The sequence below is a fragment of the Delphinus delphis genome, chromosome 6 (assembly GCF_949987515.2).
Source record: "Delphinus delphis chromosome 6, mDelDel1.2, whole genome shotgun sequence".
Taxonomy (NCBI): Eukaryota; Metazoa; Chordata; class Mammalia; order Artiodactyla; family Delphinidae; genus Delphinus; species Delphinus delphis.
Genome location: NC_082688.1, coordinates 40241905 through 40258098, shown reverse-complemented (window position 1 = coordinate 40258098; position 16194 = coordinate 40241905). Strand labels below are relative to the sequence as shown.

The window sequence follows — 16194 nt, the reverse complement described above, 5'->3', positions numbered from 1 at the left end:
CTAATTTTATGTATCTGAAGATGGCTTTCCTGGTACAAATGAACTATTTTGTTTTGAGTATGTTTCACAATAGAAAGGGGAAAAGGGCACCAGAGCTATTTTCTGTTGACAGAGTCCATCAAACTACTGATTTCATTTGAATTAACAAAAAATAAAAAGCAAATTGACACAGATAGGAAACCCTTTAATTCCAGACTGGAAGAAACCAGGAGCATTCAGTCTGAGGATGGCACTGGGAAAGAAACAGGCAGGATGGATATTGAAACTACATGCTAACCTCTGCTGTAGAACATGTTTGTACCCTGTTCTGTTCCACATTGCCAGGCCATTTAATGGAACTGTCTGCAGTGTGTCCTCTTTGGGGAAAAATTAAGGCAAGGACTGCAGCTTTATATGCACCCTATTTTAAAGAACGGCTAGGTTCAATTGCAGGGTGGGGGAGTTTAAGTAAATGAGATATGAAGCCATAAGGACCAGTGATTCTAGGGTAGGCATGAAAATCTGAATTTTTATGTGAAATTTTCTGAATTTTAGTGTTTATAACTATTTCAAATACTCTTCAAACGCAGTGAGAGCCAAAACATACATTCACACTCATACACACACATCTGGGGATGACAACTCTCTCGGTGGACAGCATATTCTACAAATAATACAGAATCTTCTAGCTAACAATCACGATAAACTGACAGAGAACTCTATTTATTGGTGATAAGATTTCCTGCTTAAAAACAACAATAACAAAACAATTATGAAACATATTAGTTAGTGCTGTGATGTGTTAATGCTAGAATGTTAAGAATCAACCTACTGATTCAGGAAAAACTTTTATGGCATGGGAATCTTCTTCTTGTCACTGAACCAGCAAGTCAGTAGTTACTTCTTTTACCTCCAAGTGAGGCTCATCTTAAAATTATACCAAATTACAAATAAAATAATGTAAACTAGTGATGAAACCCTAAAGTCCTCAAAAACAGAGATTCTGGAATATTTTTGTATTTGTCTCCAGATAGAGAGCGATAGGAATTGACATAAGCCAATTGGGCCCTTCAGGAGTTTTCCAGCATTTTGGTAGATATCAAAAAGAGACTGGAAATATATGGAAGCTCTGAGGTCTCTTCAGCAGGTGGTATTTTACATTGGAAACAAATCTTAGACCCAACTACAATAACCTACTAATGAGAAGACACAACCTATTTTAGTTAAGCGTGGGGAAAACTTTCTGTTTTCAAGTAATCCCATAAGCACCTATGAAGGATGCATTCTGAGGTAGAAACCACAATACTGGGACTCAGTCTCAGCCAATATCTATTTGGGTCAGTCGTAGCATTCTCTAGAAAGTTCCATATAGAGCATAGGCCTGCAACATTCCTATACCTTTCTTATGTAATGGTCTCAGGGGCTGAATAGTCCTTCTCACCAACCATATATTTTGAACACTCATTTCACCAGTGAAAAGTGATCTCTTATGCTAATAAAAAGGATGAGAATTCCAGACAGAATTCAAGTTTTAACAGGTCCTAGAGTATATATTAAAATGAATTTATATGTTGGTGCATTACACTGTGTCCACTAAAGCATAATACATGCACAGTATAACAGAGGTCCTAACTACCTTCCATTTACAGGCAAAGCACAAATACCCCCTCATTCTGGGTTCCTAAGACCTGCACAGCTGTAATTCAGGACACTCATGTCACTGAAGATAGTGACAACAGTGGCTTAGAAAATTATCTTTATTACAAACAAGGAAATTTCCTTTTGAAATTGGTGTGAATCTTTTCAAAGCCCTGATTCTTTTCCCTCTTTGGGCTGCTATGTTCTTTATGGCTAGATCAAAGATACATATTTTATATATATATATATATATATATATATATATATATATATATATAATGTATATACTGTATATATAAAAACTAAAAAGGAATCAACAGTTACCTATGTAAGGAGCTGGAGTCACCACTCCATCACAACAACAAGTAAAAAGCTGAACAGAATGAAAATCAACAAAATGTGACAATACAAGGAAAGGTGCAAACATTTCGGATGATACGTGGTAGAGAGTAAAAGCAGCAACATGAAGAATGGAGAGTTCTTTAGTGAGAATTCATATTCTGTTGAGATTATAAAGTATACGAAAAATTGGAATATTTATAGTAGCTTCTAGACCTGATTGAATAAAGAAAATCTATTAGGTTATGAGGTAGTATGAAACAGGATACCGACATAGAACTTGCTCAGCATGACTAGCAGGTAGGAGAAACATTGAATTTTTTCCACTATGAGTTAATTAGACCCGTGACCTAATTCTTATTCTTCACTAACAGCCATCTGTGTGCAGTTCTTCATGTAACTTAATTTCCCAAATCTCATACCTGACTTTTAGAAGTAAGAATGGTATAAAAATGGAGGACATTATTTTTCTTTCATCAAATATGTTGCACATTTGGTTTTCATGGAATCTTTATAAGAAGAGTAAACCAGAGTAAAGACAATTTGGGGAAAACCATAGCAAAAAGTCTTATTTGCCTGATATCAAAACCTTTTCATTTTGTTTTCTTCCTGGTTTTATCCACAATGACACATATTTTTATGTAGATTGATTATGATACATAAACAAATTTTGTTTTGCTTATTTTACTAACTTTGTATTAAAATTTAAATCCATTTACTTTTAGATTTCATTATTGCTTTTGGTTTCTTTCCATATTATAAAATGATGTGAACATTTAGAATTAAATGAAGGAATATCTTCTAGTGAAAGTTAAGAGCATGGGAGTCTGATATTTTAATTAATAACATGCAGATTTTAAAATTACTTTTTGCACACTTTTCAGGACATAAATTGTCCCCAAATTATATGAATGTATTCTCAGTGTGAAAGAGAATATTATAGAAGAATACAGGGACATGAAAGAGACGTGGAAATGCAATAACAGAGTAAACTATACAGCAGCCTGTCCTGTATTTCATCCCTCTTCAAGGACCATAGCCATTTGTTTGTGCTTCTTTAATTTCTTTTATCAGTATCTTCTTGTTTTCTATGTTTTTAAGGTCTATAGTTTCCAGTGTACAGGTCTTTCATCTCCTTGGTTAAATTTATTCCTGGGTATCTTATTGTTTTTGATATTATTATAAAGGGGATTGTTTTCTCAATTTCTCTTTCTAATGGTTTGTTGTTAGTGTATAGAATCACACCTGGTTTTTTAATACTGATTTTTGGATCTTGCAACTTTACTGAATTCATTTATTTGTTCAACAGTTTTTTTGGTGGATTTCTTACAATTTTCTCTATATAAGATAATGTCATCTGCAAACAGACAATTTTACTTCTACCTTCTGATTTGGATGCTTTTTTCTTTCCCTTGCCCAGTTGGGCTAACTAGGATTTCCAGTACTATGTTGAATAAAAGTGGCAAGAGTGGGCATCCTTGTCTTGTTCCTGATCTTAGAGGAAAAGCTTTCAGCTTTTCACCATTGAGTATGATGTTAGCTGTGGGCTCGTCGTACGTGGCATCTATTTTGTTGAGATACATTCCTTCCATACCTAATTTGTTGAGGGTTTCTAATGTGACATGATTTTGAATTTTGTCAAATGCTTTTTCTGCATCCATTGAGATGATAATATAATTTTTATCCTTTATTCTGTTGATGTGGTGCCTCCCATTTAGTGATTTTTATATGTTGAATTATCCTTGCATCCTAGGGATAAATCCCACTTGACCATGGTATATGATCCTTTTAATGTGCTGTTGAATTCTATTTGCTAGTATTTCGTGGAAGATTTTTGTGCATATGTACATCAGGGATATTTTCTTTTCTTGTAGTAGTGTCCTTGTCTGGCTTTGGTATTCTACTTGATTACTCCAATCAGTTCTTGGGTTAAATATCACCTTTAAATAATTTTTTAATGAGGTATAATTGACATGCAACATTATATTGGTTTCAGGTGTACAAATAATGATTTAATATTTGTATATATTATAACATGATTGCCACAGTAAGTCTAGTTACATTAGTTACCATACATAGTTACGTTTTTTTCTTGTGACGAGAACTTTTAAGATCTTTTAGCTACTTTCAAATACACAATACAGTATTCTTAACTGTAGTCACCATGCTGCACATTACATCCTCATGACTTATTTATTTTTTAACTGGAAGTTTGTACCTTTTGACCCCCTTCATCCATTTTGCCCACCCCCCCAGCCTCCTGCCTCTGGCAACCAATCTCTGTATCTGTGAGTTTTTGTTGTTGTTGTTCTTTTTGCTTTTGGATTTCACATGTGAGATCACATGGTATTTATCTTTCTCTGTCTGACTTACTTCACTTGGCACAATGACCTCAAGGTCTATCTATGTTTTCAAAAATGGCAGGATTTCCTTCTTTTTATGGCAGAATAATATTCCATTATATATCTATATCTATATCACGTTTTCTTTATCCATTCATCCATCAATTGGCACTTAGGTTGTTTCCATATCTTGGCTATTGTAAATAGTACTGAAATAAACAGAGGGGTGCAGATATCTTTTTAAGTTAGTGTTTTTGTTTTCTTCAGGTAAATACTCAGAACTGGAATTGCAAGATCATATGGTAGTTCTATTTTTTAATTTTTTGAGGGCCCTCCATACTGTTTTCCATAGTGACTGCACCAATTTACATTTCCACCAACAGTGCACAAGGGTTCTCTTTTCTCCACATCCTTGCCTACACCTCTCATCTCTTGTCTTTTTGATAACAGCCATCCTAACAGGTATGCAGTGATATCTCATCGTGGTTCTGATTGGCGTTTCCCTTGCCTGTTTTTTTTCCCCCACAATGCTAAATATTGTATATGAAAAACTAGAAATAATTTGATGCTTGGGATGATTTTTTAAAAATCTTTATTGGAGTCTAATTGCTTTACAATGCTGTGTTAGTTTCTGCTGTACAACAAAGTGAATCGGCTGTATGTATACCTATATCCCTGTATCCCCTCCCTCTTGAGCCTCCCTCCCACCTTCCCTATCCCACCCCTTTTCTTTCTCCAGTGAGCCTTCCCTTTGCTTCTATTGGCTGTTATTCTAAGGGCACTAACAGTCCCAGGTCACGTCAACCCCAAAGGGTTTAGAATTGTTTGAACCTGGACTTTGTTTCCTGTTAGGGCCAGACTGTTTCTGGTTTAATGTTGCTTGCTGTGCCCCTCAAAAGTTTGGGTATTTACAAGAACCCTCCTGCTTGGCAGGCCCTGGGTGCCATTTTTGGGTCTTAGCCCTGTGAGTCTATTGAAGGCTCTGCTCAGCTTCTCAATCGTACCGCCACTGCCTTTGGAATTGAGGATCATATTGAGAAAAGTTGTTGCAAGTGCTAATTGCTGTCCCCTTATCAAGTCATATAGTAGTATTTCATAATATTTATTCAGCATCACTTATTATTAATACATTGGTGGATAGTGAAGTTACTTATAACTTTTCAAAATAGGTAAAAATCAATTATATTTAAAATGGAGGTTTTTTATTAGAAATTTGCCATTTTTTTTGTTTTATTGTCTTTAAGTATGCATTGTGGTCAAGGAGAAGCCTGATGTTCATATGATTCTTTTTCTTTTGTAGGGAAGCTGTTCTTTCTCTTTGGAATAATTTAGGAGTGTTATTTTTTAGCCTTGGCTTGTGGAATTTGATGTGTTTAGTTGTAGATTTGTGCTCATTCTCCAGATTGATACCTTTAGGTCTTTTCTTCTGCTCTGTAAAATCTTTTATTATTTCATTGATTATATATTTTTCTCTGTTATCTAGCTTTCCTTTTCCCAATGATTCTATTGAATAGATTTTGGGTCTAATAGATCTTTTCTCTGCAACTCTTTATTTCATTGCATCTTCCATCATTTTTTCCTTTCACACCATGTTCTGTGAGTCCTTTGGCATGATTGTCTAAGCTCACTAATTTACTCTTCAGCCTAATTCATTTTGCTATTCATCTCACCTTTTGAACCTACTTTTCTTAACAAGTGCTCCAGATTTTTTCATAAATACCCTTCTAGTTTTATAGAAATGGTAAACAAATCCACATAATCTCATTATAGTCTTAACTTGCTCCATTAAATATTTTTCCATATGTTAGTTTTCTACTTACTGAACTGGAGTTCATTCTTTTTTGTTTGTTTGTTTGTTTCTGCGGCATGCGGGCCCCTCACCGCCGTGGCCCCTCCCGCCGCGGAGCACAGGCTCCGGACGCGCAGGCCCAGCGGCCATGGCCCACGGGCCCAGGCGCCCCGCGGCATGTGGGATCCCCCCAGACCGGGGCACGAACCCGCATCCCCTGCATCGGCAGGCGGACTCCCAATCACTGCGCCACCAGGGAAGCCCTGGAGTTCATTCTTTAATAGTTTTGGTTTTCCTCAGCTATCTTCTGGTTCTTAGTTTATCTGCTCATATTTTCAGAACCATTTCCTGCTTACTTGCTTATGGATGCATGTTTTGACTAAAGAAGCTTGTCTTTGGAGAGATATGAATACTGAAGAACATGGTGTGATGGCAACCTATAATTTGGTTTTGAAAGCACCCCCTTCATCTCTCTCTGTGCCTTCAAGCTGCCTGGAATCCTCTGGTTTTAGTGCTCTATTCGCTGATACCATTTGGAAGCAAACTCAGTTACTGTATCCTCTCAAGATATTTGTACAAGGTGACAGCTTGAGTTGATAGTTACCTAAAGCTCCATTATCATTCCTTATATCCTTTGACCCCCAGTGTCCTCCTAACCTACTCTGATCTCAACACCATTTATTTACTCTGTGTATTTTCATTACAATTGTATGTAGTTTTCAGTTCCTCTTTCATTCCTATTGGTTTTCTGTTCTTCAGAAATTCACCAAATTTTTTTGTTTTCCGATAACATAAAATATTTTAGACAGCTTTGGTTTCATTTCAAATGATTTTGGACTAGGGTGGAAGTGGTTGTTTGTGATCAGTCACTCTGCTTTGCAATGAAAATCATACTGTTGCAGGGGTATAAACTGTAGAATAAAAATCTCAGAAGTAGTTTATACAGAAACACATGATGATGGTTTGTGTCTACTTCTGGTGTTGCTATAGTGAGAGGACAGGTGTAGGAAGGTAAGCATGAGATTTCCAGAAATTGATTTGTATTCCAAGTTGAGTATTGAATCTTTGGTCCTTGGTTAGCCAAAAAAAAAAAAAAAGAGAGAGAGAGAGAGAGAGAGAGAGAGAGAGTGAGCCAACTGTGTAATAAAGAATGAGCTAGAATACAAATCAGAGAAATCCTTCAGAATGAGTCAAGCAGGTCTTCTTACACAAAACCTCTTCCAAAAAACACAGGACACAGATGAGTATTTGATTCCAGGAAAGAAGTTTTAAGAAAATAACCATGTTGAAGAACAGGATTTTGGTTGATTTCAGGATACTGATTATTGACAATGATTGACGTTCCATTGGAGCCTTCACCAGAGAAGATTGCCAGTAGCTCTGAAGTAAAGCACTAGACCAGTGATTTTCCGTGGTATGTAAATAATAATCATTTTATTTCTTAAGCCATCTCAGTGTATCCACCCTGAGTCTAGGTACTCAGAGAAGGTCAGAAACCACTTAAAATATATTCATAATGAAAAACCAAAATTTAAACACAGTTAAAATCATGTATTATATGTTATTTTAAAAAGCCCATTACCAAAAGTGCACACTGGCATTGTACAACATGGAAACAATCCATTGAGGTCAAGTCAATTCTAGGAATTTTAGAAGTTTGAATCCATCTTTATGCATTTAAATTTGAAACTGAGTAACAAGAGTAATAGAATGATATAAGTGGAAGGACCTGGAAACTCATTAGACTAACATCACCAGCATTTTAATTATCTGGAATTTTAAAATAAACATGGTTTGGACCTTAAATTATATCTATGGTGATTGCCAAAGATAGCTGCATGTCAGAATCAGAGAGAGGACATTTTCTTTTAAATGCAAAACCCCAGGTCTTACTCAGAGATTTCATTTCAGTTGGTTTTCAGGGGCCCTTGGGAATTTACAATGTTAAAAATCTCCCTAGATGATAGAGGACACGTAGCAAGATATCTGATTTAGAAAACTTACTGGATTCTTCATGGTTCCTTCATTTATAGAATATGCATGCTATATATTCTTTCTTTCTTTCTTTCTTTCTTTCTTTCTTCCTTTCTTTCTTTCTTTCTTTCTTTCTTTCTTTCTTTCTTTCTTTCTTCCTTCCTTCCTTCCTTCCTTCCTTTCCTTCCTTCCTTCCTTCTTTCTTTCATTCCTTCTTTCTATCTTTTTTACTAAAAGGTCTAGAGTTTTCCTCAAAATGCTTTTAGATTCCAATTGTTTTAGGGAAATAAGGCACAAAAATTAACTATAGCAGGAAATCAGTCTATATCCATGGAACCTAAGTGGTTTTAAAGAGTTCATCTCTTTTTTTTGCTTTCAACACTACCCAATGAAGAAAAATAAAACTCCCCCCAAAGAATAGCTTTTGTAACTCTTATTGTAAGTTCACAAAAACAGGAAACATCTGAGCTCTAGCAAATCCTTTGATGCAAACTTGCAATTCTAACTCCTCAGAAAAAGAGAACATAAATGAAATCTCTCATCTTCAGCATGATCTTTCACTGAGTTCATTGCCATTCTCTAAGTAAGTCCTACGAATCACCCACAGATTTTCATAGTGTCAACTTGTGGCTCTTCCTGGAGTATCCAAATTTGCCTTTAGTCTTGATAGTCTCTTCCTATTTGTTTTAAAACTTGTAACAAACCTGAAACATCTCACACTTCTTTCTTCCTTTCTCCCTCCCTCTCTTTCCCTCCCCTCCCCCCCCCCCCCCGTCTTTTTGCCTAACGATTATCAATATGGAAGAAAATGTGCATTTGAATGCTGTTTCACAAAACCTATAACAGAAAAGACCCAAGCTGTCAATTTCACCACTTCACTCCCTAGATTAAAATTTTTCAAAGGCTTCCCATTTTTCTTAGGATGAAATAAAAAGTCCGGTGTGCTGGTTATTCTCTGTTTGCCATCTTTCCCTCCCCTAATTTCTCTATGTCCCAAGAAAGACACCGGATGGGATGCACTGTCAGAGCATGAGGAGAGACGGAGGGTTTGGAGATATTTCCTGCTGCTTCCCTGTTTCTGCCTTTCTTCTCTGCCAGCAGGTGTGGGTAGCCTCACCTCCACAGCTCCAGCTCCCACCAGACTCCAATACTTCTCTTCCTCCTTCTTGTCCTAGGGATGGTGAGAGCTTCCTGTTATGCTTTCTCTGGGTGCTGACTCCTGAAATACTGCCTACACATCTGAAAGTATCCCTATTGTTAAAATCTCATTATTAAACCATCTGAATAAGTTGTGTTTCCTCCTAGGACCTTGAGGTCCTGCGTGATCTAACCTCTGCCTACCTCACCCACCCTTCACTCTATTCCAGCCACGGTTTCTCCTTCCCACGGGCATGTGCTACTTCCTTTTCCTGAAAGGTTCCTCCTCACCCTTTTTCCTGGCTGAAGTCCCTTCCTCCCGTCCTTCAGGTATCCGTGTATTTGAAATGATTTGTAGATCAGTCAGTACCAAGAAGTTCCCAGCGAATATCTGACACTTACTGAATGTTTTGGTTGAGGATAGTAATGTTCATGCAAATTGCTTTGCCAACAAGTTAGCCCAGGGAAACAGCTATTGAAAGTGCAGATGAAATTGCCACTTTGTACGTCTTTTTCATTATTTGGTTTAATAGATTGGACATACAAAAATTATTTTAACCTAGTGGAAAATCAAGTATGTTTGACCCCAAGCCTTTTACAAAACATTTGCTGGACATGTTCCATCCTTTCAAAACTTTATAGGAAATTTATTGGGGGCTTAGGGAGGAGAATGCTTATATATACTGTACAACAAATGTACATTCTCTTCCTTACCCCAATGTATTTCCTATAAAACTTCAAAAGGATGCAAAGTCTGTTTCTATATGATATTGTACAATGAAAGAAATAGAATGATCTAGAATATTAATTGTTGCTGCAAGTTAGTTTTAAACCTGCTTGGTTCTGAAGAAAACCTTATGCAACCAGGACCAGAAACAGCTTTAACTATTGATGGTCGCCATTTGCTGCGGGATATACACAGCCGTGCCTTCTTAACTCAGTAACCTTTTGGTTTGATCTCTATGAGCACTGCCAGTGTTTGTGAGGATCTGGAATATTTCACTTCTATTGACCTCCTGATTAGAGTAAGAGTCTTCTTACTTTATGCAGCATCTCACCGCTCTCTGAGCTCCTTCACATGCAGTGTCTAATCTTGACCCAGTGAGGTGCCTCTAGGCTCAGAATGTTCAATGCCTTGGAGAAGGTCAGAGGTATTGAAAGGGGAAGAGTTTTATAATAACCTTGGATTTTCTCTCACAAAGTTTGGTCTTTCTTCCACTGTTTTATATGTCTTTTACACATATCCCTGACTATCAAAAATTTGGGCCATCATCTTTTCCTCTGCTTCTGAAAATAGATTTATTTAAAAGGGAAAGGGAAGAGCTGACATTATAGTTGGGCCAAGACAAAGAACGCTGTATGTGGTTGTTTAACGTGCCGAGCATTAATGTCTGGCAAATAGTAGATGTTCCACAAATATTAGTTCTCTTGGAAGAGAACTCTGGAAAAGTGTTCTTCTGGAAACAAATAAACAAACACAGAAACAATTGAGAACACTGTGTCTTAGTAAAAAGTTGCCATTGATATATGAGCAAAGAGCAAAAGCCGCTGGTGCCCCCAGATCATGGGGTTGAGTTAAACTGGTCTTGGATCTGACGTCTTTCCTGAATTAGAAAGTAAAGAAGTTTGACTATTAATTTTAAGGTCATTTATTTAGAGAGTATCTGGACCATATTATTTTTTGTCACAGTTCATCTGCTTAATTAAGGCCATCAAGTGCAATTTGAACTCAGTTAAACCCAGGAAATGCCTCTGTGTGTCATTGCAATACTCGTCTCTTCGTGTGGTCTGCAGAAGCGGGGGCCAGAGCATGGTAACCAGGCTGAGTCCTTGTCCTATGGCTCCTTTAGTGCCAACTCCATAAATTGGTCAGTTCTCCTTTGTTTAGACAAACTGTCTCCCATTTCAAGAGCAGTCATTTGCAATAACCTGATAAGATTAGCGGGCCTTGGTCAGGGCCTTTGGTCTACCTGCTGATGCAGTCACCGGGGCAAATGGATGAGCCAGGAGCACACCTTGATGGTGGTTCAGAGGTGAACCTCCAATTTAGCCCCTCACTTCCACAGTGGGATCCTTGTGTTTAAAACCCTGAGCCCTCAGTGCCTGGTGGTCCAAGGAAAAAAGAATTATTTTAAGTGTAGGATGACGATTTTTTTCCTCCTCTCAAGCCATTTGAAACATTTAGCCCATTTGGATTCTTGAAGAAGTGGAGGGAAAGAATCATGGGTGGGGGAAGAGGGACAATCCTCTTGAATAAAAAAGCCAATCATCAGGTGACACCCCCGGCACTAACATTTAGTAACTGATAATTGCTGTAACTAGGGCCATCGAGCTTTGCAAATATTATCCAGTAAATTTTAATTAGCACCTGGGGGATTGAAGAGTTTCAGAATAAGCTCTTGGGAGAAGCTTCCCCAGCCAGGGGCTGTGTGCTGAGTAATTTTAGATCAGCTGGCCTGTCAGAGTGGATCAGTGTCATCGCACCACTTATCCTGAGGAAAATGCACCTGCTTCTACATGGAAATAAGGGGTATTATTTGGTCATTTGTGCTGCTGATTTCCACTGCTCCCCTGGTTTGACGAGTGGGGAGTATAAGGACTAAATCATGAGGCTTTGGAGGAGAAAGGAAGGAGCGTTCTATTGCCCTTCAAGGGCACATGCTTTCACCGGCCCTGAGGGCTTCCTCTTCCTCTTTTGGTTGCCTTGGGACCTCTCTTAGAACTGTATCAACATGGGATGCATTTTACTATGAGAACTGATGGTGCTATTTTGCAATAAAGATACTTCTTATTATTTTCTTTTTGTATGGGGAATTTATCATTGTATTTTGAAGGGGAGGGTGAGAAATTAGGTAAGGCGGAACACTGATCCACGACAGGGAATCTATTAAAGGCTAAACCAAAATATGGACTAGAAATACTTAGAAACAAGTATGTGCAAAGATAAAATGTAAACCTCATTGATTTTTTAAAATTGCGCAGTACATGAAACGCCTCCTAATTGTAAAAGAGTCAATGAATCCAGAAATATTGAGCTAGTATTTATAAATCAACTATCTAGAAGCGCTATGCTAAGCAAATTATGTATGCTGTTTTTATTGTCCCTACTTATAGATAGGAAAAATGAACTTAGAGCAATTAATCAACTTACTCCAGGTCATTCAGGTACTATGTAGCAGTGCCTGGATTTGACCTCAAGCAATTTAACTTGAGAGCCCACACTTTCATAGTTCTGAGACATACATGTTTACATGTAAATAAATGTATGCATGCAAGGTGTACACACAGGTGCATAGGTATATACACACACATTCTTATCAGCTTACATTCACTCCTTTTTCTCACTGATTTTTGAATTGCTTTAAGAGCAAGGATTTTAACACTGAATTGAATAACTGTAACAAATATTTTAAGATGCACTTCAAAGAAAGCCTAGGATTAGCCATCAGGGAAATGCAAATAGGAACCAAAATGAGATACTGTTTCATACCTACTAGGATGGCTATCATCAAAAAGTCAGATAACAACAAGTGTAGGTGAGGAAGTGGAGAAATTGGAACTCTCCTACACTGCTGGTGGGAATGAAAAATGATTCAGCCACTTTAGAAAATTGTCTGGCAGTTTTCAAAAGCTTAACCATAGAGTTACCATAGAATCCAACATTTTCACTTCTGGGTATAGAACGAAGAGAAATGAAACCATGTGTCTACACAAAATCTTGTACATGAACATTCATAGTAGCATTCTTCATAGCAGCCAAAAGGTGGAAACAGAACAATGTCCACTAACTGATGAATGGATAGACAGAATGGGACATATCTGTACAATAAAATGGTATTCTGCCATGAAAATAAATGAGGTATTGATCCATGCTACAACATGAATGAACCTTAAAAATCTTATACTGATTGAAGGAAATAGTCACAAATGCCACATACTGTATGCTTCCATTATATGAAATGTTCAAAACGGACAAATATATGGAGACAGCAGATTAATGGTTGCCTAGAGCTGGAGGGACAGAGGAATTGGGAGCTGGCAGCCAAGGGGTACAGGGTTTCTTTCTGGGGTGGTAAAAATATTCTAAAACTGATTGTGGTGATGATTGCACAACTGTAAATATACCAAAAGCCACAGAATCATACCCTTTTTTTTTAAATTGGAGTATAGTTGCTTTACAATGTTGTATCAGTTTGTACTGTACAGCAAAGTGAATCAGCTATACATATACATATATCCACTCTTTAGATTCTATTCCCATATACTCATTACAGGGTATTGAGTAGAGTTCCCTGTGCTATACAGTAGGTTCTCATTAGTTAGCTATTTTATACATAGTATCAATAGTGTATACATGTCAATCCCAATCTCCCAATTCATCCCATTACCCTCTTCCCCCATGGTATCCATACATTTGTTCTCTACATCTGTGTCTCTATTTCTGCTTTGTAAATAAGATTATCCGTACCAGTTTTTTCAGATTCCACATATATGCGTTAATATACGATATTTGTTTTTCTCTTTCTGACTTACTTCACTCTGTATGACAATCTCTAGGTTCATCCATGTCTCTACAAGTGACCCAGTTCCGTTCCTTTTTATGGTTGAGTAATATTCCATTGTATATATGTGCCACATCTTCTTTATCCATTCATCTGATGATGGACACTTAGGTTGCTTCCATCTCCTGGCTATTGTAAATAGAGCTGCAATGAACATTGTGGTACATGACTCTTTTTGAATTATGGTTTTCTCAGGGTATATGCCCAGCAGTGGGATTGCTGGGTCATATGGTAGTTCTATTTTTAGTTTTTTAAGGAACTTCCATACTGTTCTCCATAGTGGCTGTAAATGAGTGACTTGTATGGTGTGTGAATTACATCTCTAAAAACTGTTAAAAAAAAAAAGAAAAACCTAGGTGCACATGGTGACTGAACATTTTAGTTGAATGACTTTGGTGGGATGAGTTACTTCCTCATCGTTGTCGCAGCTGCACCGGTGGGAATGGGGCGTGGGGCTCAGAGTGCCAACCGGGGAGCAGATAGGTGGCAGGGGACACAGGCATTGTCGGTTGGGTGCGAGTCTGCTGAGCCACCTAGCGGCTTCTCACCCCTTCTCTTGCCCGTCGGAGCCCCGTTCAGCTGGCGTCACCATGACCAAGGCCGGTAGCCAGGGCAGGAACCTCCGCGATGAGCTGGACAGCAACAAGCTGGCCCTGAGCCTCAGCAACCTGAATGAGGTCCTGGTCAAGGAGTTGGCTGCCCCCCACTCCCCCCAAAGGCCACCATACTGGATCCGTCCTGCAATAAACTGACTACCCTTCCGTCGGATTTCCGTGGCCTGGCCTCACACACCTGGTGAAGCTGGACCTGAGTAAGAACAAACTGCGGCAGCTGCCAGCGGGTTTCGGCCTCCTGGTCAACCTCCAGCACCTGGACCTCCTCAACAGCAGGCTGGTCACCCTGCCTGTCAGCTTTGCTCAGCTCAGGAGTCTGAAGTGGCTGGGCCTGAAGGATAACCCCCTGGATCCTGTCTTGCTTGGACGAGAAGCAGCATGAGCAGTGCGCCAACAGGGTGTTAGAGCACACGAAGGCGGTACAGCTCGATCAGGAGCGAGAGAGGCAGCGGTAGCTGGAAATAGACCGCGAGGCCGAGAAGACGTTGGGAGGCCAAGCAGCGAGCTAAGGAGGCTCCGGAGCGGAACTGCGGACGCGGGAGAAGGCGGAAGAGAAGGAGCGCCAGAGAAAGGAGTAGGACGCCCTCAAAGCAGCCAACCAGGAGCAGAAGGAACCTAAGAAGGAAACAGATCAAGCCCCGAAATCTAAGTCCGGCTCTCGGCCCCGGAAGCCACCACCCGGGAACCACACTCAATCCTGGGCTGTGCTGGGGCTGCTGCTGCCACTGCTGTTGCGTGTGGTTGGCGGGCTCGTTGCTTGTCGAGTGACGGAGCTGCAGCAGCAGCCCGTCTGCACCAGTGTGAACACCATCTACGACAACGCGCTCTGGCGCTGCGCAGCCATGGCATCCTCCAGTGGGTCCTGCAGACCGATTCTCAGCAGGGAGCTTGTCCTCCAGGCCTGCTGCCTCCCAGCCTTGGAGCTGGGACTCCTATGGAATTGGGTTCTGCTGGACACAACCTCTTTTTAGTGTCAGACCTACCTGCCATCATCACGTAGCTGCCGTTTGGTACTTGAGACCTCCTCTGTGTAAGACTCCTTTGTTCCTTCGTCAGGGTCCCCTGATGGAATAAGGAGAAATAGGAGGTGGGGAATACCCGCTGCATGCTTAAAAGAGTAGGCTTGGGGTGGGGAGAGGAAAAAGCATAGCCAGTTGTTATACAGAGCTGTGTAAAGGCAAGACTCATTTCTACTAAAGGTCAGCTGTCACTACATTTATACTTTTGTGTGTCACAAACCCTTTCTTTCATTCTTCCCTGGGGAGCCAGGGCAGATCAGGAGGCAGTGTGTTATTGGGGAGTAGGGGAACACCATACTTAGCAAATCTAGTCTAAATTGGGGAGGGGAGGGGCATACCTATTTTTTAAGGACCTCAGACATTCAGATATTTTAACAGTCCTACAAAATCTCAGGGTGTGACAGGACTTCCAGACCATCCAGTCCAATGTAACACTTGTAGACAGGGAAACTGAGGCCTTCCAGGACTTGCCTCCGGTCTCCCAGCTAGTTTGAGGCAGAACTGGGTTCCCACCCTGGTATCCTTTCTTTCCATCATTTTACCTCCTTTATAATGTCTTGAGAGAACAAAACTTACACCAGGATTGAGTGTCTCTTGGCTGGAATATAGAATCTTTCATGGGAAACAGATTCATGGCCCACAGATAGAAATCTCATAGCCATGAGGGTCTTGGGCAGCTCTTGTAGAGTCCTGAGGCAATTTATGTGGCTTCTATAAAAGGGGGACAGTCCAGGCTCCTTGTGTCAATTTGAGAGCATTCATTCCCTGATTGCCAATAAACAAGAAGGTGGACCCTTGCAA

General features: G+C 39.5%; 1 pseudogene; it reads left to right on the top strand.

Moving 5' to 3' along the window:
* Window positions 1–14350: 14350 nt before the first annotated feature.
* LOC132427656 (leucine-rich repeat-containing protein 59 pseudogene) lies at window positions 14351–15374 on the top strand (annotated as a pseudogene).
* Window positions 15375–16194: the final 820 nt, after the last annotated feature.